The sequence below is a fragment of the Phyllobates terribilis genome, unplaced genomic scaffold (genome assembly GCF_046119375.1).
Source record: "Phyllobates terribilis strain yellow unplaced genomic scaffold, ASM4611937v1 Scaffold_3__8_contigs__length_932513732, whole genome shotgun sequence".
Lineage (NCBI taxonomy): Eukaryota > Metazoa > Chordata > Amphibia > Anura > Dendrobatidae > Phyllobates > Phyllobates terribilis.
Genome location: NW_027362763.1, coordinates 430,225,247 through 430,244,522, shown reverse-complemented (window position 1 = coordinate 430,244,522; position 19,276 = coordinate 430,225,247).

The following is a 19,276-nucleotide window of genomic DNA, read 5'->3' as shown; positions in this document are numbered from 1 at the left end:
GGTCTCCATTGACTTATATTGAGGTTGGGTTTGGGGTCAAGTTTGGACCCGAACTGAATTTTTAACTCAAGTTCGGCCGAACTTGCCGAACTCTAATTTCCACGAGTTCACTCATCACTAATTAAGATCTTCCCTCTATTTGTTGAAATCAGCTTTCCTAAAGTTCCAGGTTTTTGCATTTTCCATTATTGCCCTCCCCATGTATATTTACCCATACTGACTCTACTTTAACGCAGCTCCCCCCAATGTCGTCATTGATCACAAGACTTAAGTTGGATTTTACAAAAATACAGAGCCCTCCACCTTTTTTGTTTTTCCGGTCCTTTCTGAATGTAGTGTAACTGTCTACATTTATCATCCAGTAATGCCCACCATATTGTAATATGTGCTAAGCAAAGAACAAAGAGTTTTTCAGGTTATGTATAAAGATGAATATAACTTTATTAGCACATACAATTTATCAATACATATAAATATAAAAATGAAGGGCACGAACACTATCAGGGAGATGTGTAGTATCACATAATTTAAGGGCTAGAGGGAACTCCAAGCTCAGGCTTCACTTGATATCTTGGGCGCTGCGTTGAACCAGGGTAAGCGATGTTGCTGTTTATACATATTGTTTGGATGCCCTCGTGCTGATGGGGACTCCTGCACTAGGTTCTGTTGGCGTACTGCCATTATGGCCAATTAATGTTAGGTACACTGTTCATATACCACTTGGTTATGTTGAGCTTCTTAGCCTTATGTGAAGCCTGAGCTTGGAGTTCCCTCTAGCCCTTAAATTATGTGATACTACACATCTCCCTGGTAGTGTTCACACCCCTGCTGCTATCCGCCATATTCCTCCTTCCCATATCTCATTTTTATATTTATATGTATTGATAAATTGTATGTGCTAATAATGTTATATTCATCTTGGTATCCTGGTATGAGTGGCACCCCTCATCCCTATCCTGGTATGCATGGTACAGAAATCCCCATCCTGGTATGCATGGCACCCCTCATCCCTGTCCTGGTATGCATGGCACCCCTCATCCCTGTCCTTGTATGCATAGCACTCCTCATCACTGTCCTGGTATACATGGCACACCTCATCCCTATCCTGGTATACATGGCATCCCTAACCTGGTATGCATGGCACCCCTCATCCTTATCCTGGTATGTATGGCCCCCTCATCCTTATCCTGGTATGCATGGCACCCCTCATCCCTATCCTGGTATGTATGGCACAGAAATCCCCATCCTTGTATGCATGGCACCCCTCATCCCTGTCCTGGTATGCATGGCACCCCTCATCCCTGTCCTTGTATGCATTGCACCCCTCATCCCTGTCCTGATATGCATGGCACACCTCATCCCTATCCGGCTATGCATGGCACCCCTAATCCCTATCCTGGTATGCATGGCACCCCTCATCCTTATCCTGTCTGTTTAAAATATTCTGGTGTAGGCCAGATAACTAAAAGTTTGGTTTTGTAGTTCCACTGTTCAAATCTCTGTATTATGCAGCTTTTGGCCTTTTTTACATAAAAAACAGTAACAGTGTCTCCCTGACTGTTCAGACACAAATATATCTGTTTAAAATATTCTGGTGTAGGCCAGATAACTAGAAGTTTGGTTTTGCAGTTCCACGGTTCAAATCTCTGTATTATGCAGCTTTTGGCCTTGTTTACATAAAAAACAGTAATAGTGTCTCCCTGAGTGTTCAGACACAAATATATATGTTTAAAATATTCTGGTGTAGGCCAGATAACTAGAAGTTTGGTTTTGCAGTTCCACGGTTCAAATCTCTGTATTATGCAGCTTTTGGCCTTTTTTACATAAAAAAACAGTAATAGCGTCTCCCTGACTGTTCAGACACAAATATATCTGTTTAAAAGATTCTGGTGTAGGCCAGAGAAATAGAACTGTGGTTTTCCTCTTCCATGGTTCTAATCTCCTTTTTATTACCCTTTCTCCATTGATAGTGCGAGTGTAAGCTATTTTACTTCATTTGCAATGGGCAAGGCGCGTGGCAATGGACGTGGAACTGCACTTTCTGGTGATGGTTTGTGTAGAGGACGGGGCCGTGGCCAAGGTGAAAATGTGCCACAACAGCCACATCTTCTCGCTCCCACTTCTTGACTGAGTTACTAGGGAAGCACACTGCAACTGTTAGAACCCTCCTGTTTGTTTTTTCTATCTTGTGTTTTGCGGTCACGTGACCATCTGCCTATATATTCCAGCTCCGCCCTTCTGGCTTTGCTGGACTTCAGTGTTGTTTGACTGTCTTGCTAGCCTGGTGCTTCGGTGCCTATCTCTGTCAGTTTGCTTGGTCCTCTTGGACCTCTAGTACTTTTTGTCAGTTTTTCTTTTGTGTTCTACAACAACTTCTGTTTAGGAGGTGTCCCATTTTTGTCCCAGTCCTTAGTTCTTTTAGGGACCCCTCCCTTAATTCTATAGGTCTTCGTTCAGACTAGCCGAGGACGAAGGCGGGTCTGTTCACTAGGAACAGGCAGCCCACTACATCGTAGGGATTCAGCTTAGTCTTACTGTAGGGACAGCTTTCCCCTATCTTTCCTTAGTTCTTGTTGCAGATCATAACAACAACACCAGTATTGCGAACTGATCAGTGTGAACAGGTTACTAATTGGATAGCAGATAATACTTCCAGTTACCTGGGCACCACCACCTCCAGTCTGTCTTCCACACGGTCAAGTTTTAGTAGCCGTGAGTCTCAACCGCATACTCCATCTCACCCTGATGCTCCTTCCTCCCACCATACCGAGTGTCATCAGACAGCAACTGATCCCACAGTTGGACACTCGGAAGAGCTGTTCACTGGTCCATTTCCATATTTGGGCCCCTCACCTGCTCCGCTTGAAGTGGTGGAAGAGGAGATCCCATGTAGCCATGCCCAAATATTTGAACAGCCACGGCCAGAGGAAGTCGACGCTGGCAATTTGTCACAAGAGGTGGACGATGACGAGACACAATTGCCACGAAGTGAGGAGGAGGATCGTGGTGCGCAAATGGAAGAGGTGGAGGTGGTGGATGATCTAGTAACTGACCCAACGTGGCAGGAGGACACGCAGAGCGAGGCCAGCAGCACACAGGGGGAGGGAGGCAGATTACCCCAACAGGCAGGAAGAAGCAGTATGGTGGCTGCACACAGAAGGCGGACAACAGTTCCCCGTAACACCAACACGAGGGACGTTGCCAGTACAACTGGTAGGTCTTCCAGAGTCTGGAATTTTTTTAAAGACTCTGCTGATAACCCTAAAAAGGCTATTTGTGCCATACCAGCATCAGCAGGGGTGACAAAACTACCAGCCTCACCACCACCAGCATGATCAGGCACATGTCTGCAAAGCACCCGACTTTGTGGGGCGAACCCCAGGGTCCACGACCAGTGTCAGCGGGTGTCACCACTGCTTCTTACGCTGTTGTGCATGTAAGAGAACCCACTGTTGTGCGTGCAAGGCAATATCCTGTCCATACTGCATGCAAAGATGCCCCCTCCTCTCAGTCTTCACTTGTTATGGCAGTTTCTCAAGAAACAGCATCAACGTCCATGTCCACGTCCCACCGCAGCATTCAATTATCCATATCCCAGAGCTTTGAACGAAAGCGCAAATTCGCTGCCAACACACCACAGGCCACAGTCCTAAATTCGCACATTTCAAGACTGCTTGCATTGGAAATTCTGCCTGTTAGGCTGGTAGAGACGGAATCCTTCTGCAACCTTATGGCAGTGGCCATCCCTGGGTACTCGATCCCCAGCCGACACTATTTTGCCCAGTGTGCCATCCCCGCACTACACAAGCACGTGTCCCAAAACATCTGCTGTGCCCTCAGCAAAGCAGTTACTGGGAGAGTCCACCTGACAACAGACACGTGGACAAGTGCTTGTGGCCAGGGATGGTACATCTCCCTGACGGCACACTGGGTAAACATAGTGGAAGCTGGGACCCAGTCGGACCTAGGGACGGAACACATCCTCCCCACACCGAGGATTGCGGGCCCTTTGTCAGTCAGAGTTGCCCCCACAGAGTAAAGCTCCTGCACATCATCCTCCTCCTCCTCATGTTCAGCCTCCATCTCAGATATCACCACATCAGTTACAAGCTGGAAGCACTGCAGTACTGCCTCAGCAAAGCGGCAACAGGCTGTGCTGAAACTCATAAGCTTAGGTGATAAACCTCACACTGCTTGTGAGTTGTGGACAGCTGTGAAAGAGTTAGCAGATCTGTGGCTGAAACCGCTGAACCTACATCCAGGCATGTCGCGTGTGACAATGGCCGTAACCTGGTGGCGGCTCTGAGGCGAGGCGAGATCACACACATACCATGCCTGGCTCATGTGCTTAACCTTGTGGTTCAACGGTTTCTTAAATTGTACCCCGAGTTTCCAGATCTGCTCGTCAAAGTACGCCGCCAGTCAGCTCATTTTCGGAAGTCGGCTACAGCTTCCGCCGCCCTTGCTGTGTTGTAGCAGCGTTTGCAGCTTCCAGGAGACCGACTGGTGTGTGATGTCCCCACATGTTGGAACTCTACCCTCCACATGTTGCAAAGGATTTGTGAGCAGAAGAGAGCAGTTGTGAAGTACCAGCTGCAACAAGGCAGTCGATATTCAGGTCAGACTCCACACATAAGACCTCAGCAGTGGACCTGGATGTCTGACATATGTACCATCCTGACAAACTTTGAGGAGTCCACCAAGATGGTGAGTGGCGATGACGCCATCGTTAGCATCAGCATCCCACTTGTCTGTCTTTTGCAACGCTCTCTGCAGAGAATTAAAGAGGAGGCATTGCAGCCAGAGTATGATGAGATGGATCAAGAAGCTGTAATGAGCAATTACACACAGCCCAGCCTCATCTCATCCCAACGTGCATTGGGGGACAATGAGTGAGAGGAGGAGGAGGAGGAAGAACAGGAGCTTGTATCATGCGCTGTAGACGGTAGTACCTGTACAACTGTCATACCGTCGGTTCAGCGTGGGTGGCCCGAGGACAGAGGAGAGGAGGAGGAGGAGAGCATGGTCAGTCGTCATCTTGGTGAGGACATGGAAGTCTTGCCCGTTACCAGTCTGGCACGCATGGCTGACTTTATGTTACGCTGCCTTAACCGTGACTCTCGCGTTGTCAAAATGTTGGGTGACAGTCATTACTGGTTGATGACACTTTTAGACCCCCGCTACAAGGAGAACTTTCACTCTCTTATTCCTGAGGTGGCGAGGTGTACAAACATGGAGCAGTACCAGAAGGCCCTTGCTGCAGAACTGTTAAAAAAGTTCCCATCTGAACACGCTAGCGCCAGAGGTCACAGTTCGTTGACCAACCAAGGCGTACAAGCGAGAGAGATGCAACTCGAATCCAACAAAGGCAGGGGAACACTGTCAACGTTCTTGGACAGTTTTGTGAGACCCGCCCAGCTTACAGGCCCTGAGGAGCGGGGTACTCTCACAAGGAGTGGAAAGTTTCAAAATATGGTGAGGGAGTACCTTGCCGACTGTACCAGAATCCTCCGTGATTCCTCTGTGCCTTTTAATTATTGGGTATCCAAGCTGGACACTTGGAATGAACTCGCTCTGTATGCCTTGGAGGTCCTGGCCTGCCCTGCCGCTAGCGTGTTATCGGAGCGTGATTTTAGTGCCGCTGTGGGAATTATAACTGATAAGCGCACTCGCCTGTCAACTGACAATGCTGACAAGCTGACCCTTATCAAAATGAACAAGGGCTGGATTGGGCCAGACTTCTCATCACAACCAAATGACAGCAGAGTAACATAAAGTCAAATCCACTGTGTTATTTCGGGAGGTGTATTCCCATGCACCGCTTCACTCCCACACATGGGTATACGCTTCCTCATTTCGGCTGTATTTTGCTCTTCTCCTTATCCTCAGCCTCCACCACCACTATACCACTAGGGTGACCTTGGTCCGTGTTGCCAGCATTGCAAGTTCCTCCGTCCTAATTTTTGGCAGCTTTTGCTTGGAAGGCATAGGCAAAGACTATGGGAGACCCACTCCCCAATAATGGGAATAATGTTTTGAATATGCTGTACTGCATGGCTCTTGTTTACCAGCATTGCAAGTACCTCCGTACTAATTTTTGGCAGCTTTTGCTTGGAAGGCATAGACAAAGACTATGGGAGACCCACTCCCCAATAATGGGAATAATGTTTTAATATGCTGTACTGCATGGCTCTTGTAAGGGGCATGAAAACCGTCTTGTTAAGCTACTCTGAAATTCACGTCTCTTCCAAGGGGCATTAAAAACGGCTTGTTAAGCTACTGCGACCTCCACCACTCTTCCAAGGGGCATTAAAACCGTCTTGTTAAGCTACTGAGACCTCCACCACTCTTCCAAAGGTCATTGATATTGTCTTTTTATTCCACTGTGACCTCCACCACTCTTCCAAGGGGCATTGATATTGTCTTTTTATTCCACTGTGACCTCCACGTCTCTTCCAAGGGGCATTTAAACCATCTTGTTAAGCTACTGCGACCTCCACCACTCTTCCATGGAGCATTTAAACCATCCTGTTAAGCCACTGCGACCTCCACCACTCTTCCAAGGAGCATTAAAACCGTCTTGTTAAGCTACTGCGACCTCCACCACTCTTCCAAGGGGCATTGATATTGTCTTTTTATTCCACTGCGACCCCCACCACTCTTCCAATGGGCATTGCATTTCCTCCTAATTTTAGTCAGCTTTTGCTTTTCAATGCATAGGCGAATACTAAGGGAGACCCACTCCCCTATAATGGGTAGAAGGTTTTTAGTACGCTGTAATCCACGTCTGTTTCAAGGGGCATTGCAGTTCCTCATAATTTTTGGAAAGCCTTCCATTCACTGCTTAGGCCAACAGTGTACAGGAGACCCAGTTGCTATAAATGGAAAAAACGGTTTAGTTAAGGCCCGCTGACCTCCATGTCACTTCCAAGGGGCATTGGAGTGCCTCGAAATTTTTGGTAGGCATTGCACTCACTGTATGCCCTATAACTGTGTAGCCGAACTGCTCCTTTTGGTACAGAAACATATCCTACAAGACATGTGTGGTTGACTGGCCTGCTATTGATGTGAATGGTCCCTGTTCCTCTTGCTCTTTCTCCTTTGCCACCACCTCATCCATCATTCATCACCTGAAGCTTTGTTTTAACGGGAGTCATAGAACTGGGATAGTAGCAGGAAAACATCCAGCAATCCTCGGAGGAGGTAGGATATGCGCCAAAACGCTGACCATCTCAGGCCTAGCTACTACATACATGCGCTTGCATTTCAAGGAACAGAAAGCTAAGGAGATGGATGGCCTCATGATCATGAATAATTTACTCGTTGTGTAGGAGGCCAACCACTGCTGCTGTCTACCTTCTGAACTTTGTGTTGAAGCCTGATTGACCCAGGACCCGCAATCCTCTATGTCTGGAGGACGTGTTGCATCCCAGTGTCCAACTGAGTCCCGGCTTCCACAATATTAACCCAGTGTGAAGGTGTCAGTGAGATGGACCATCCCTGGCCACATTCACTTGTCCACGTGATTGTGGTTAGGCTGTCCTTCAAATAGGGGTGGCTGAGGACCGATTATGGACACCCGGTTGCCCCCTCGCGACTGGGGACCAATCGTGGAGCAGCTGGGGACTGAGTATGGATACCAGGCCGCCGACGCAGCCATGATGTGGTGGCCAGATTCCGCCTCCATATTGCCTAAAAGGCCCAATTTCAAGTGCAAGCAAGCTAGCAGTATGGTATTGCATTGCAAGAAAACAAAGCAGATGCTAACTTCTATCATCATCATGCTCCTCACCTTGGCACTCTCAACTCCCCTGATGGAGAAGCTAGGGCCCACTGGAGGAGTCTGGTTGTCTGGTGGGCTCGGCCAATGCTGCCCTAAAGCAGGCCAGGCTAAGAAAAGTGTGGGGAAGGTTACTGGGACAAATAGGGGTGGCTGGGGACCGTTTATGGACACCCGGCCGCCCCCTGGCGGCTGGGGACCAAGCATGGACACCCAGCCGCTGGGCGACTGGGGACTGAGTATGGATACCAGGCCGCCGACGCAGCCATGACGTGGTGGCCAGATTCCGCCTCCACATGCCTAAAAGGCCCGATTTCAAGTGCAAGCAAGCAGTATGGTATTGCAGCCTGGGGGTAGGTGGGTGGCAGGCTGCATACTTGCGCTTGCATTGCAAGGAATGGGGGAGGTACAATTGATCACTGCCCTGGGATAGTTGCAAGTCTGCATCTTCTGATGCGGCAAGGATCACTTCTGATGGGCACACTTATAGGCAGTGACCTGGGTGTCAGAGATGCTTCCAGGGGTCTTCCCCATGCTGTTCCCATGTCTTTTCAGCTCTGTATGCGTGTGTCACACAGCACATGGCTAGATAAGGTTGTAAAATGTTAAAATGACATTTCCCGGTGAATGCATTTGTCACAGTTGAAAGCAATACAAAAGTGTAAAAACGCATAAAAAATGCTACTTGTGAACATAGCCCAAGGTGTGGAGGAGTAGTTTTGTTTTTGGTTATTTATTTTACCTTATACACAAGTCTTTACCCTGGAAAGGATGTTCCTTAACATATTTCACAGGAAAGCAGTTTCAGTTTCGTTTTTGAACGTTTTATTGTGAGTCCGTAAAAGTGGCTTAATACCTCTGACTACGTTATTGACAGCAGTGACCTGGGGGTCAGAAATGCTTCCTGGGGCAATCCCCATGCTGTCCCCATGTAATTTGAGCACTGACACTATCGTTTTGGGCACTTTTTAGGCTTTTTACAGACTGCTGGGGGTGCCACCGCAAAAATGCTCGGGTCTCCCATAGACTAACATTGGGCTCGTTGCTCGGGGCGAACACCTGAGTATCACGGTGAGCTCGGCCCGAGCTTAGAGCACCCGAGCATTTTAGTGCTCGCTCAACACTAGAGATGAGCGTTGTTCTACTCGAACTGTTCGCCAATCTCAAATTCGAGCTGTTTTGGGCGGTGTTCGAGCCGTTCGGCGAACACGAACAATTTGATAAAAATTCGGCTGTTCGAGGTTATGTTCGATAACTGTTCGTGCACCAAAATCATAACTGGATTTTTTCTCAGTAATGATGAAAATTAATGTTAATACGCAGTTTGAGTGTACAGCGGGGTGGGGGGAGGGGCAGGGGATGGATCTCTGCAGGAACAATGAAGATCTCCATTTTTTTTTCTCTTTCCCGCATTTGCAGTGGGGAGGTGCAATCTGTCAGCCTATCAGCAGCGCACACACGGAGCGAAGTGCTTTTTTTCACACAAGCAAGGGCATGTGTCATTGGCAGTGTATGTCACATGTCCTTGCCCTATAAGACCAAGCCATTTTCCCCGTCGCCACCATTTTCTCACTGCTGCAGCTGCGTGTTAGACGGCACCGCTGTTGCTGTGTGCGCTATACCTTGTTAATTTCAAGCCAATTTTCGCACAAATATACAGATAGCTTGGGAGTAGGGAATAGTTGTGATTGCAGTCCTTTTAAGGACTAGGTTACAGCATTTCCTACGACTTTTATCAGGGAGGTCTGTGCTCTTAAATAGATAGGTTGTGGGAGTAAAGACTAATTGTAATTGGAGTCCTTTTCAGGACTAGGTTACATCAGTTCCTATCAGTTTTTGCCAGGCAGGTCTGTGCCAGTGCTGTGCAAGTTTTTTTCACAGCATTTGGCTGAATCTAGCAAAGCTAATCCTTTTTGGCCTATTGCAGAGTGTGTTAGTCAGTGGAGTAGCCTATCTGTGCTGCAAGATATACCACCTGTGTATATGTAGCACCCTGAGGATTCGGCTGCTACAGGGGTATTGCACCTCAACCCAGAGGTGTGATATTCCACTCCCGGGTAAGGATGGAGTGTGGAACTGAGCTCGGTAGGCTGCATGCACTACACACATCCCATTTCCGAGGAACAGGCCGACGGTACTCCCACTTAGAAATGTGCAGGTACGACCGAGTCTGTTCCTGGCTGGAGTGGGAGGGGGGTGGTACATCCCAAGTAGTGTAGGGGCAGATAGGGGGAGCAGCCTGGGTAAAGATAGGAGCTCATTGGGTGCTGGTCACCTGAGCTCACACATAGAGGGTGTATATAAGGTGGGCACCATCAAAGATCAGGGTCAGTCAGTCTGTCAGCCTTTGCAGAGGAGTCACAGGAAGAGGAGCAGAGCAGATCCAGAGAGAGAGAGGAGAAGGAAAGAGAGACCCAGAGGGGGAAGCAGAAGAGAGGACTCTAAGACCCCAAATTCAAACAACGGGTGAAGAGCCGGCATTAGGGTACCGGAACCCAAGCTGGTGGGGGCAAAAACACACCCCAGCCAGAGACCGGAGGCCGTGGGCAGCGTCTGCCACGGCCACCCACCACATCCACCACGAAGGCATACCACACGGAGGGTCAGGGAACCCAAGGCCAAGGGTCACCCAACAGAAGGCCCGAGGGAGCTGGACCTGGGTGGATCAATAGTGGGGACGGCCAGAGAAAGGACAGAAGGAGAGCTCAGGGTCACGCTCCGGACTCGCTTGGGGGTTGGCTGGATCCAGGACCTGGTGGTCGCAGCACGGCTCGGGAGGTCACTTGAAGCTGGAGTGACCGGAACATCAGCAGTGAGTAAATACCCTAAAACTGCACAACCCGACTCTGTCTTCCTTTAATACCTATGCTGCACCACCACAACCCCCATCCTCTGCACCTGACCCCCTGAGGCTATACCCCACCCGTTGGGGGTTATACCATCACAAGCTGCACCTACACCATCAGCCTCAGCGGACCCTGCTGCAGTGGCGGCCATAGTGACCGCAACACAACGGGTGGCGTAGTCGACAATAAAGAACTTATAACATCTGTAGGACTGCCACATACAACTGAGTTTGACACCCTGGGCACGGACCGGGTCACAGCCACTCGGAAGACTACAACTCCCACCTGATCCGGCTCCGGATATTCCCACTAACGAATATGGCCCAGGGGGCGCGTCAACTTTGGCGTAGTCGGCAGGATTACGTGCCCGCAACACCCGGGTACTGCGTGCCTGAAGAAAAGTGCGAGTTTACCTCAAAAGGGAGTCTCCTGCCGGTTCCGGAGGGTCCCCGCCATCGGACCCCATCACCAGTCGATTCCCGCCGGTTGTCCGCCATTAACAGCTTTTTCCCGCCATCTGCAGAGTTTCCCGCCACTGGGAAGCGATTCCCGCCATTTCCAAAGGTTTCCCGCCTTGGAAGAGCGGACGCCATTATGGGCGTGCCAGAGGGTGGCGAGAGGCCACCTCCCATCGTGGGCCAGGACCGAAAATGGCGCCAAAAGTGGAAACCGCCCCCACCAACAGAGACTGTGATGCTAGAGGTGTCTGTCAGCGTGAAAGAACAGCCCCTGGAGCTGACAGTCACCAAGTGGCCCCGGGACCGCCCTCGAAGGGGGAGGAGACGAAAGGAGAGAACAAAGATGGGTGCCGCCTGGAGCAGTATAGAGCGAGCGCACCCGGAGGCAAGAAGCCGGGAGAAGAATATCGGAGGAGCTTACCCGGAGATGGCGAGAAAGCAGAGCAGCACCGGCCCGTTGGCCAGGAGCCTGCTAGAAACAGAGGAGGGAGAGCAGAGCAGCACCGGCCCGCTGGCCAGGAGCCTGCTGGAGACAACAGAAGGAGAGCAGAGCAGCACCGACCCGTTGGTCAGGAGCCTGCTAGAAGCAACGACCCCACTAGGCCTAGTGGAGGTCCTAGCACAGATCCCCCGAGATCGGGAGTGTGCGCAGACCGCTCTGGAGGGCCTCGCAAGGAGGATGGCCCGGGTGCAGCGAGAGACGTTGGCGGAGTGGAGCCGTGAGATGGCCCAGCAGACCGAGACCTGTCAGCGGAGCACGCCACCCAAGACGAGGAGACCGACCGCCTCTGAGGATGGCGCGGGAGGACTGAAGGCCGGAGACGGCGCCGAGAAGGGAGCCGAACAAGTGGAGGCAGGTAAAGGGGACGTCTATACCCCAAACCGGGAAACCGCGAACCTGCCCCAGCTCCCCGTCGCAGAGCCCGAAGTCTATCCTGCCGTGCCCGTCGCTGCAACGTCACCGCCGCAGACTAGGCCTCAAACGGGAGCCGCAACCCCTGTGACGTCACACGCCTCGACCCCGGGCGTGACCAAGCAGGAAGTACCACCAGCCTGGTCGCAAGGCCTAGTACCCCCGGGCGCCGCAATACCAACAGCGCCCCCTACCTCCGCGGAGCCCCCGGCCTGGTCGCAGGGCCAAGTAGCCCAGGGCGCCGCCGTCCTTACGGTGCCCTTCACTTTCCAGATACCCCAGGCCTGGCCGCAAGGCCCGGGCAACCCGGGCGCTAACACCACCGCGCCCATAAGACCAAGAATGCCGCATCTGGGAGAGGACCTGTACGCCCAGCATACGTGCCCGGATGGGCAGCCATTTATATGGCCACCGGAGTTCCACCATCCCCGACTCCGGAGAGAGAGACCCCTGGATGAACCCCTGATCCCGGCTCCAAAGCCCGTAAAGAGGATCTCGCCCCCGCTAGCGGAAGCGCAGTTTGAGTGGGACCCCACCGGAGAAGATCTCATGGGGTTCACTCAAGAGACTCGGGCAGCTGCAGCGGAGCGTGCTGAGTGCTGCCGCCAACAGCTCGAGGACTTTGAGAGGGAGCAGAGAGAGAGGCGGGTCCGGGAACAGCAAGCTCAAGTAAAGAGCGCGGAGCAGAAGAGCCGGGCCAGGAGAGACCCCCGTGCAGCGCATAGTCCCCGCACCACTGGGACTGTGATAAAGTTTAACATGCAGCATGGGTGGGGCTTCATCCGAGACCACCGCACCCTAGGCGACGTCTTCGTGACGAGGAGAGACGTTGAGTCCCACCTACCGGAGGGACACAGAGGTCGTGACCTTTACATCGGGGACGAGGTCACCTTCACCCGGCACAAGTGTGCCAAAGGACCCTACGCCCTCCATGTGCATCGCCTGACGGAGGAAGAGCTGCGGTGTGAGGAGGAAGAGCAAGAGGACCCGGACGGGTCTGAAACTAAAGCCAAAGGTAACCATAAAGAAAGAGCAGGAGGACGCCGTCGCTAAGTACAGCGAAGCAGGAGCTGTATATAGTTGCCCGTCGGGGCACAGTGAACTGAAACTGAAACTGTTACTGCTGCTAATATAGTCCCCGGTGGGGACCAGCAAGTGTGAACTGTTACCCGTATTTCCCTAAATCCCACTGACCGAGGACTGAGAGCGGTCATTCCTCCCCAATACCTGGCCGAGGACTGAGAGCGGCCATATCCCTGTAAATAGTTGCGCGTCCTAAAGCGCCCCCTACCGGTTTTATAGGGAAACCAGTTTTCCAGAGAGACTGTCGCACTTTACCCGGTCACACGTTGCACAGTGACCGGAGGAGGAGCCTGAGGCGACGAGAATGTTTTATCTGCTAGGATATGTTGTTTAATATGTTTTATATGTGTATGAAAAAAAAATGTATGTTTTGGTGTTGTTTATGTCTTACAGCCCGAGGACGTGCTGTGATTTACCAGGGGGGAATGTAGCACCCTGAGGATTCGGCTGCTACAGGGGTATTGCACCTCAACCCAGAGGTGTGATATTCCACTCCCGGGTAAGGATGGAGTGTGGAACTGAGCTCGGTAGGCTGCATGTATTACACACATCCCATTTCCGAGGAACAGGCCGACGGTACTCCCACTTAGAAATGTGCAGGTACGACCGAGTCTGTTCCTGGCTGGAGTGGGAGGGGGGTGGTACATCCCAAGTAGTGTAGGGGCAGATAGGGGGAGCAGCCTGGGTAAAGATAGGAGCTCATTGGGTGCTGGTCACCTGAGCTCACACATAGAGGGTGTATATAAGGTGGGCACCATCAAAGATCAGGGTCAGTCAGTCTGTCAGCCTTTGCAGAGGAGTCACAGGAAGAGGAGCAGAGCAGATCCAGAGAGAGAGAGGAGAAGGAAAGAGAGACCCAGAGGGGGAAGCAGAAGAGAGGACTCTAAGACCCCAAATTCAAACAACGGGTGAAGAGCCGGCATTAGGGTACCGGAACCCAAGCTGGTGGGGGCAAAAACACACCCCAGCCAGAGACCGGAGGCCGTGGGCAGCGTCTGCCACGGCCACCCACCACATCCACCACGAAGGCATACCACACGGAGGGTCAGGGAACCCAAGGCCAAGGGTCACCCAACAGAAGGCCCGATGGAGCTGGACCTGGGTGGATCAATAGTGGGGACGGCCAGAGAAAGGACAGAAGGAGAGCTCAGGGTCACGCTCCGGACTCGCTTGGGGGTTGGCTGGATCCAGGACCTGGTGGTCGCAGCACGGCTCGGGAGGTCACTTGAAGCTGGAGTGACCGGAACATCAGCAGTGAGTAAATACCCTAAAACTGCACAACCCGACTCTGTCTTCCTTTAATACCTATGCTGCACCACCACAACCCCCATCCTCTGCACCTGACCCCCTGAGGCTATACCCCACCCATTGGGGGTTATACCATCACAAGCTGCACCTACACCATCAGCCTCAGCGGACCCTGCTGCAGCGGCGGCCATAGTGACCGCAACACAACGGGTGGCGTAGTCGACAATAAAGAACTTATAACATCTGTAGGACTGCCACATACAACTGAGTTTGACACCCTGGGCACGGACCGGGTCACAGCCACTCGGAAGACTACAACTCCCACCTGATCCGGCTCCGGATATTCCCACTAACGAATATGGCCCAGGGGGCGCGTCATATACAATACCAATTTTTTTACTGCACCTAGTGAAGTAAAATCTTTTGGGCATAGCATCATTCTATTAGTCCATCTATACTGACCTCCATCAGGTTGCAAATTAAAACTAATTTTTATCTGCATCTACAGTACCTCTGAAAAAATATTTGGGCTTCTAGTTGTGTGTGGGACTTGTTGTATTAGTCCATATATACTGACCTCCATCAGGTTGCAAACTGAATATATTTTTTTCTGCATTTACCTCTGAAAAAATATATGGGCTTCTAGCTGTGTGTGGGACTTGTTGTATTAGTCCATCTATACTGACCTCCATCAGGTTGCAAACTGAATATATTTTTTTCTGCATCTACCTCTGAAAAAATATTTGGGCTTCTAGCTGTGTGTGGGACTTGTTGTATTAGTCCATCTATACTGACCTCCATCAGGTTGCAAATTAAAAATAATTTGTATCTGCATCTACAGTACCTCTGAAAAAATATTTGGGCTTCTAGCTGTGTGTGGGACTTGTTGTATTAGTCCATCTATACTGACCTCCATCAGGTTGCAAATTAAAAATAATTTTTATCTGCATCTACAGTACCTCTGAAAAAATATTTGGGCTTCTAGCTGTGTGTGGGACTTGTTGTATTAGTCCATCTATACTGACCTCCATCAGGTTGCAAACTGAATATATTTTTTTCTGCATCTACCTCTGAAAAAATATAGGGCTTCTAGCTGTGTGTGGGTCTTGTTCTATTAATCCATCTATACTGACCTCCATCAGGTTGCAAACTGAATATAATTTTTTTCTGCATCTAGCTCTGAAAAAATATTTGGCCTTCTAGCAGTGTGTCGGACTTTCTCTATTAGTCCATCTATACTGACCTCCATCAGGTTGCAAATTAAAAATAATTTTTATCTGCATCTACAGTACCTCTGAAAAAATATTTGGGCTTCTAGCTGTGTGTGGGACTTGTTGTATTAGTCCATCTATACTGACCTCCATCAGGTTGCAAATTAAAACTAATTTTTATCTGCATCTACAGTACCTCTGAAAAAATATTTGGGCTTCTAGCTGTGTGTGGGACTTGTTGTATTAGTTCATCTATACTGACCTCCATCAGGTTGCAAACTGAATATATTTTTTTCTGCATCTACCTCTGAAAAAATATTGGGCTACTAGCTGTGTGTGGGTCTTGTTCTATTAATCCATCTATACTGACCTCCATCAGGTTGCAAACTGAATATAATTTTTTTCTGCATCTAGCTCTGAAAAAATATTTGGCCTTCTAGCAGTGTGTCGGACTTTCTCTATTAGTCCATCTATACTGACCTCCATCAGGTTGAAAATTAAAAATAATTTTTATCTGCATCTACAGTACCTCTGAAAAAATATTTGGGCTTCTAGCTGTGTGTGGGACTTGTTGTATTAGTCCATCTATACTGACCTCCATCAGGTTGCAAATTAAAACTAATTTTTATCTGCATCTACAGTACCTCTGAAAAAATATTTGGGCTTCTAGCTGTGTGTGGGACTTGTTGTATTAGTCCATCTATACTGACCTCCATCAGGTTGCAAACTGAATATATTTTTTTCTGCATCTACCTCTGAAAAAATATTGGGCTTCTAGCTGTGTGTGGGACTTGTTGTATTAGTCCATCTATACTGACCTCCATCAGGTTGCAAACTGAATATATTTTTTTCTGCATCTACCTCTGAAAAAATATTGGGCTTCTAGCTGTGTGTGGGTCTTGTTCTATTAATCCATCTATACAGACCTCCATCAGGTTGCAAACTGAATATAATTTTTTTCTGCATCTACCTCTGAAAAAATATTTGGCCTTGTAGCAGTGTGTGTCGGACTTTCTCTATTAGTCCATCTATACTGACCTCCATCAGGTTGCAAACTGAATATATTTTTTTCTGCATCTAACCCAGCCAATAGTTTTGGCCTAATACCACAGTTTGGCCACTCAGCTCTGCTCGGTTACCATCCATTGTTTTTTTGTGCAAACAACTCCAGAGTTGTGAATTAGTTAACCACCAAAATGAGTGGAAAAAGGCCTGCTGCTGGTGGAAAGGGGAATAGGCGTGTTGGGAAGGGGAAAAAAGGTTGTGTCCGTGGGGTAGGTGTTAAAGCAACAGTAACATCTGCAGAAGAAAGACCATCTTCCAGCCAAACTAAAATGTCTACTTCTTTTAGCGGACAATGTGATAAGATCCCTTTCTTACGGCCACGCCAATCGCTACAAATTCCAGATGAGGCACAAAAACAGCAGGTGCTTCAACGGATATCAAGTGCTCCTTTAAGTGGGCTCTCCTCCACATCAACTTCAACATCACAAATACTCCAGTCCTCAAAGGTGTCACCCAAATCGCACTTGCTTCCTCACAGCTCCCAAATCTCCAGCTGCCCGTCTGAGTATGAGGTAGAACAGATGGTTGAGTCTGCAGAGCTGTTTACTCATACTATAGCCTGGGAATCAGAGGTCGACTCCAGCGCTTCTGTGAATCCAGACGAGGAAATGATCTGCACTGATGCCCAGAATCTTTATGAGTTGGATCCAGGACCAGACGCAGAAGGTTCTGACCATAATGTAGACCCTCATTCCCAAACTGTAACTCCTGTTGGTGGAGACAATGAGGAAGACGATGATAAGACTCAAATACCTGATTGGAGCGACAACTTTAGTTTTCTGTCAGGGCAGGAACAGGTTGGCTCTGAGGACGACGGGTGTGATAACACACAGGGTGATGATGATGAGGTTGGAGATCCCACTTACTGTTAACCCACAGTCAGCCAAGAGATGAGGTCAGCAGAGGAGGTGGAGGAAGATGCTAGTGACGACGAGGTCAGGTTGCGCCTTCCTGGACAGAGGCGTAGTACTGGAAGCACGTCAACAACTGCATCCTCAAACACAACTCTGCCTCTCACCACAAGTCGTGGTGGCTCTTCAGGTCGCATGGGTGCTAAGCCTTGCATAGCCTGGGAATTTTTTCAGATCGATAAAGATGACCCAACTCGTGTTATCTGTAACATTTGTCAGCAAAAGCTAAGTAGAGGCCAAAAAATACATAGTTTGAGTACTTCATGCATGAACCGGCACATGGACATGAAGCATAAGTTGCAGTGGGAAGCTCAGTGTGCTACAATGCGGCCTAGCCGGCCGGGCCAACCACCGTCTGCCATATCTTGTGCATCCGCGGCCTCTTCATCCTCTGTGACTGGGGGGACAGCAGTCACACCTGTTTTGGGGCGCAGACCTGCCACCTCTTTACCCGCAACAGCCAGCGTGATTGGCAGGTCATCATTTTCTTTGGAGGTGGTAACAGCAGCTGGTGTTGAGCGCTGTCCGACATCGATAGCACCACCTTTGGATCAAGGCAACCTAACATGTCCGCCTGCATCTTCCTCACAGACCGGCAGTTTGCCGGGGACACCCTTATCAACCCCGTCTAAGCACAATAGCCAGCCCTCGGTCCCTCAGATGTGGACAAGTAAAAGACCATTTCCTCCTAGCCATGAGAAAGCTAAGAGGTTGAATTTCACCATCTGCAAGCTCTTGGCTACAGAAATGCTGCCTTTCCGCCTGGTGGACACAGAGGATTTTCGAGACCTTATGTCCGTCGCAGTGCCCCAGTACCAGATGCCCAGTCGGCACTACTTCTCAAAGAAAGGTGTGCCTGCGCTCCACCCGCATGTCACACACAACATCACCGCTTCTTTGAGAAACTCTGTGTGTGACAGGGTGCATTTCACCACAGACACTTGGACGAGAAGGCATGGACAGGGGCGTTACATGTCGCTGACTGGGCACTGGGTAACTATGGTGACAGCAGGACAAGGGGCTGCTGTCCAAGTCTTGCCGTCCCCACGAGTTGTGCGTCAATCCTCTTTATGTCAAAGTTCCTCCACTGCTTCTGCCTCCTCAACCTCCTCTCGGTCTTCCACCTGCACCCAAAGCCTGTCTGGTCATGCCACAAGCTTTCTATCCTGCACACCTCCTTACTATGCTGGCAGTAGGGCTCAACGTCATCAGGCGGTTTTTACATTGAAATGTCTGGGAAATGTGAGTCACACAGCTGAGGAGTTGTGGTCAGCTCTGGAGAACCAATTTCATGAATGGTTGTCTCCACTGGACCTGAAACCAGGGAAGGCCGTGTGCGACAATGCTGCAAACCTGGGTGCGGCCCTTCGCCGGGGCAATGTCACACACGTGCCTTGTATGGCTCACGTGTTGAACCTGGTTGTCCAGCAATTTTTAGCCCACTATCCCAGACTAGATGGCCTTCTGCAGAGGGCACGGTCGCTGTGTGCTCACTTCCGCCGTTCGCATCCCGCAGCTCAGCGACTTACATCTCTACAGAAGTCGTTGGGCCTGCCACTTCACCGGCTAAAATGCGATGTGCCTACCCGGTGGAATTCAACTCTGCACATGTTGCAGCGACTGTGGCAGCACCGACAAGCCCTGGTGCAATACGTTCTGACGTATAGCCTGGGCCAACGAGATTCAGAGGTGGGGCAAATCACGCTGGAGGAGTGGTCTCAGATCAGGGACCTATGCACCCTTCTGCACAGTTTTGAAATG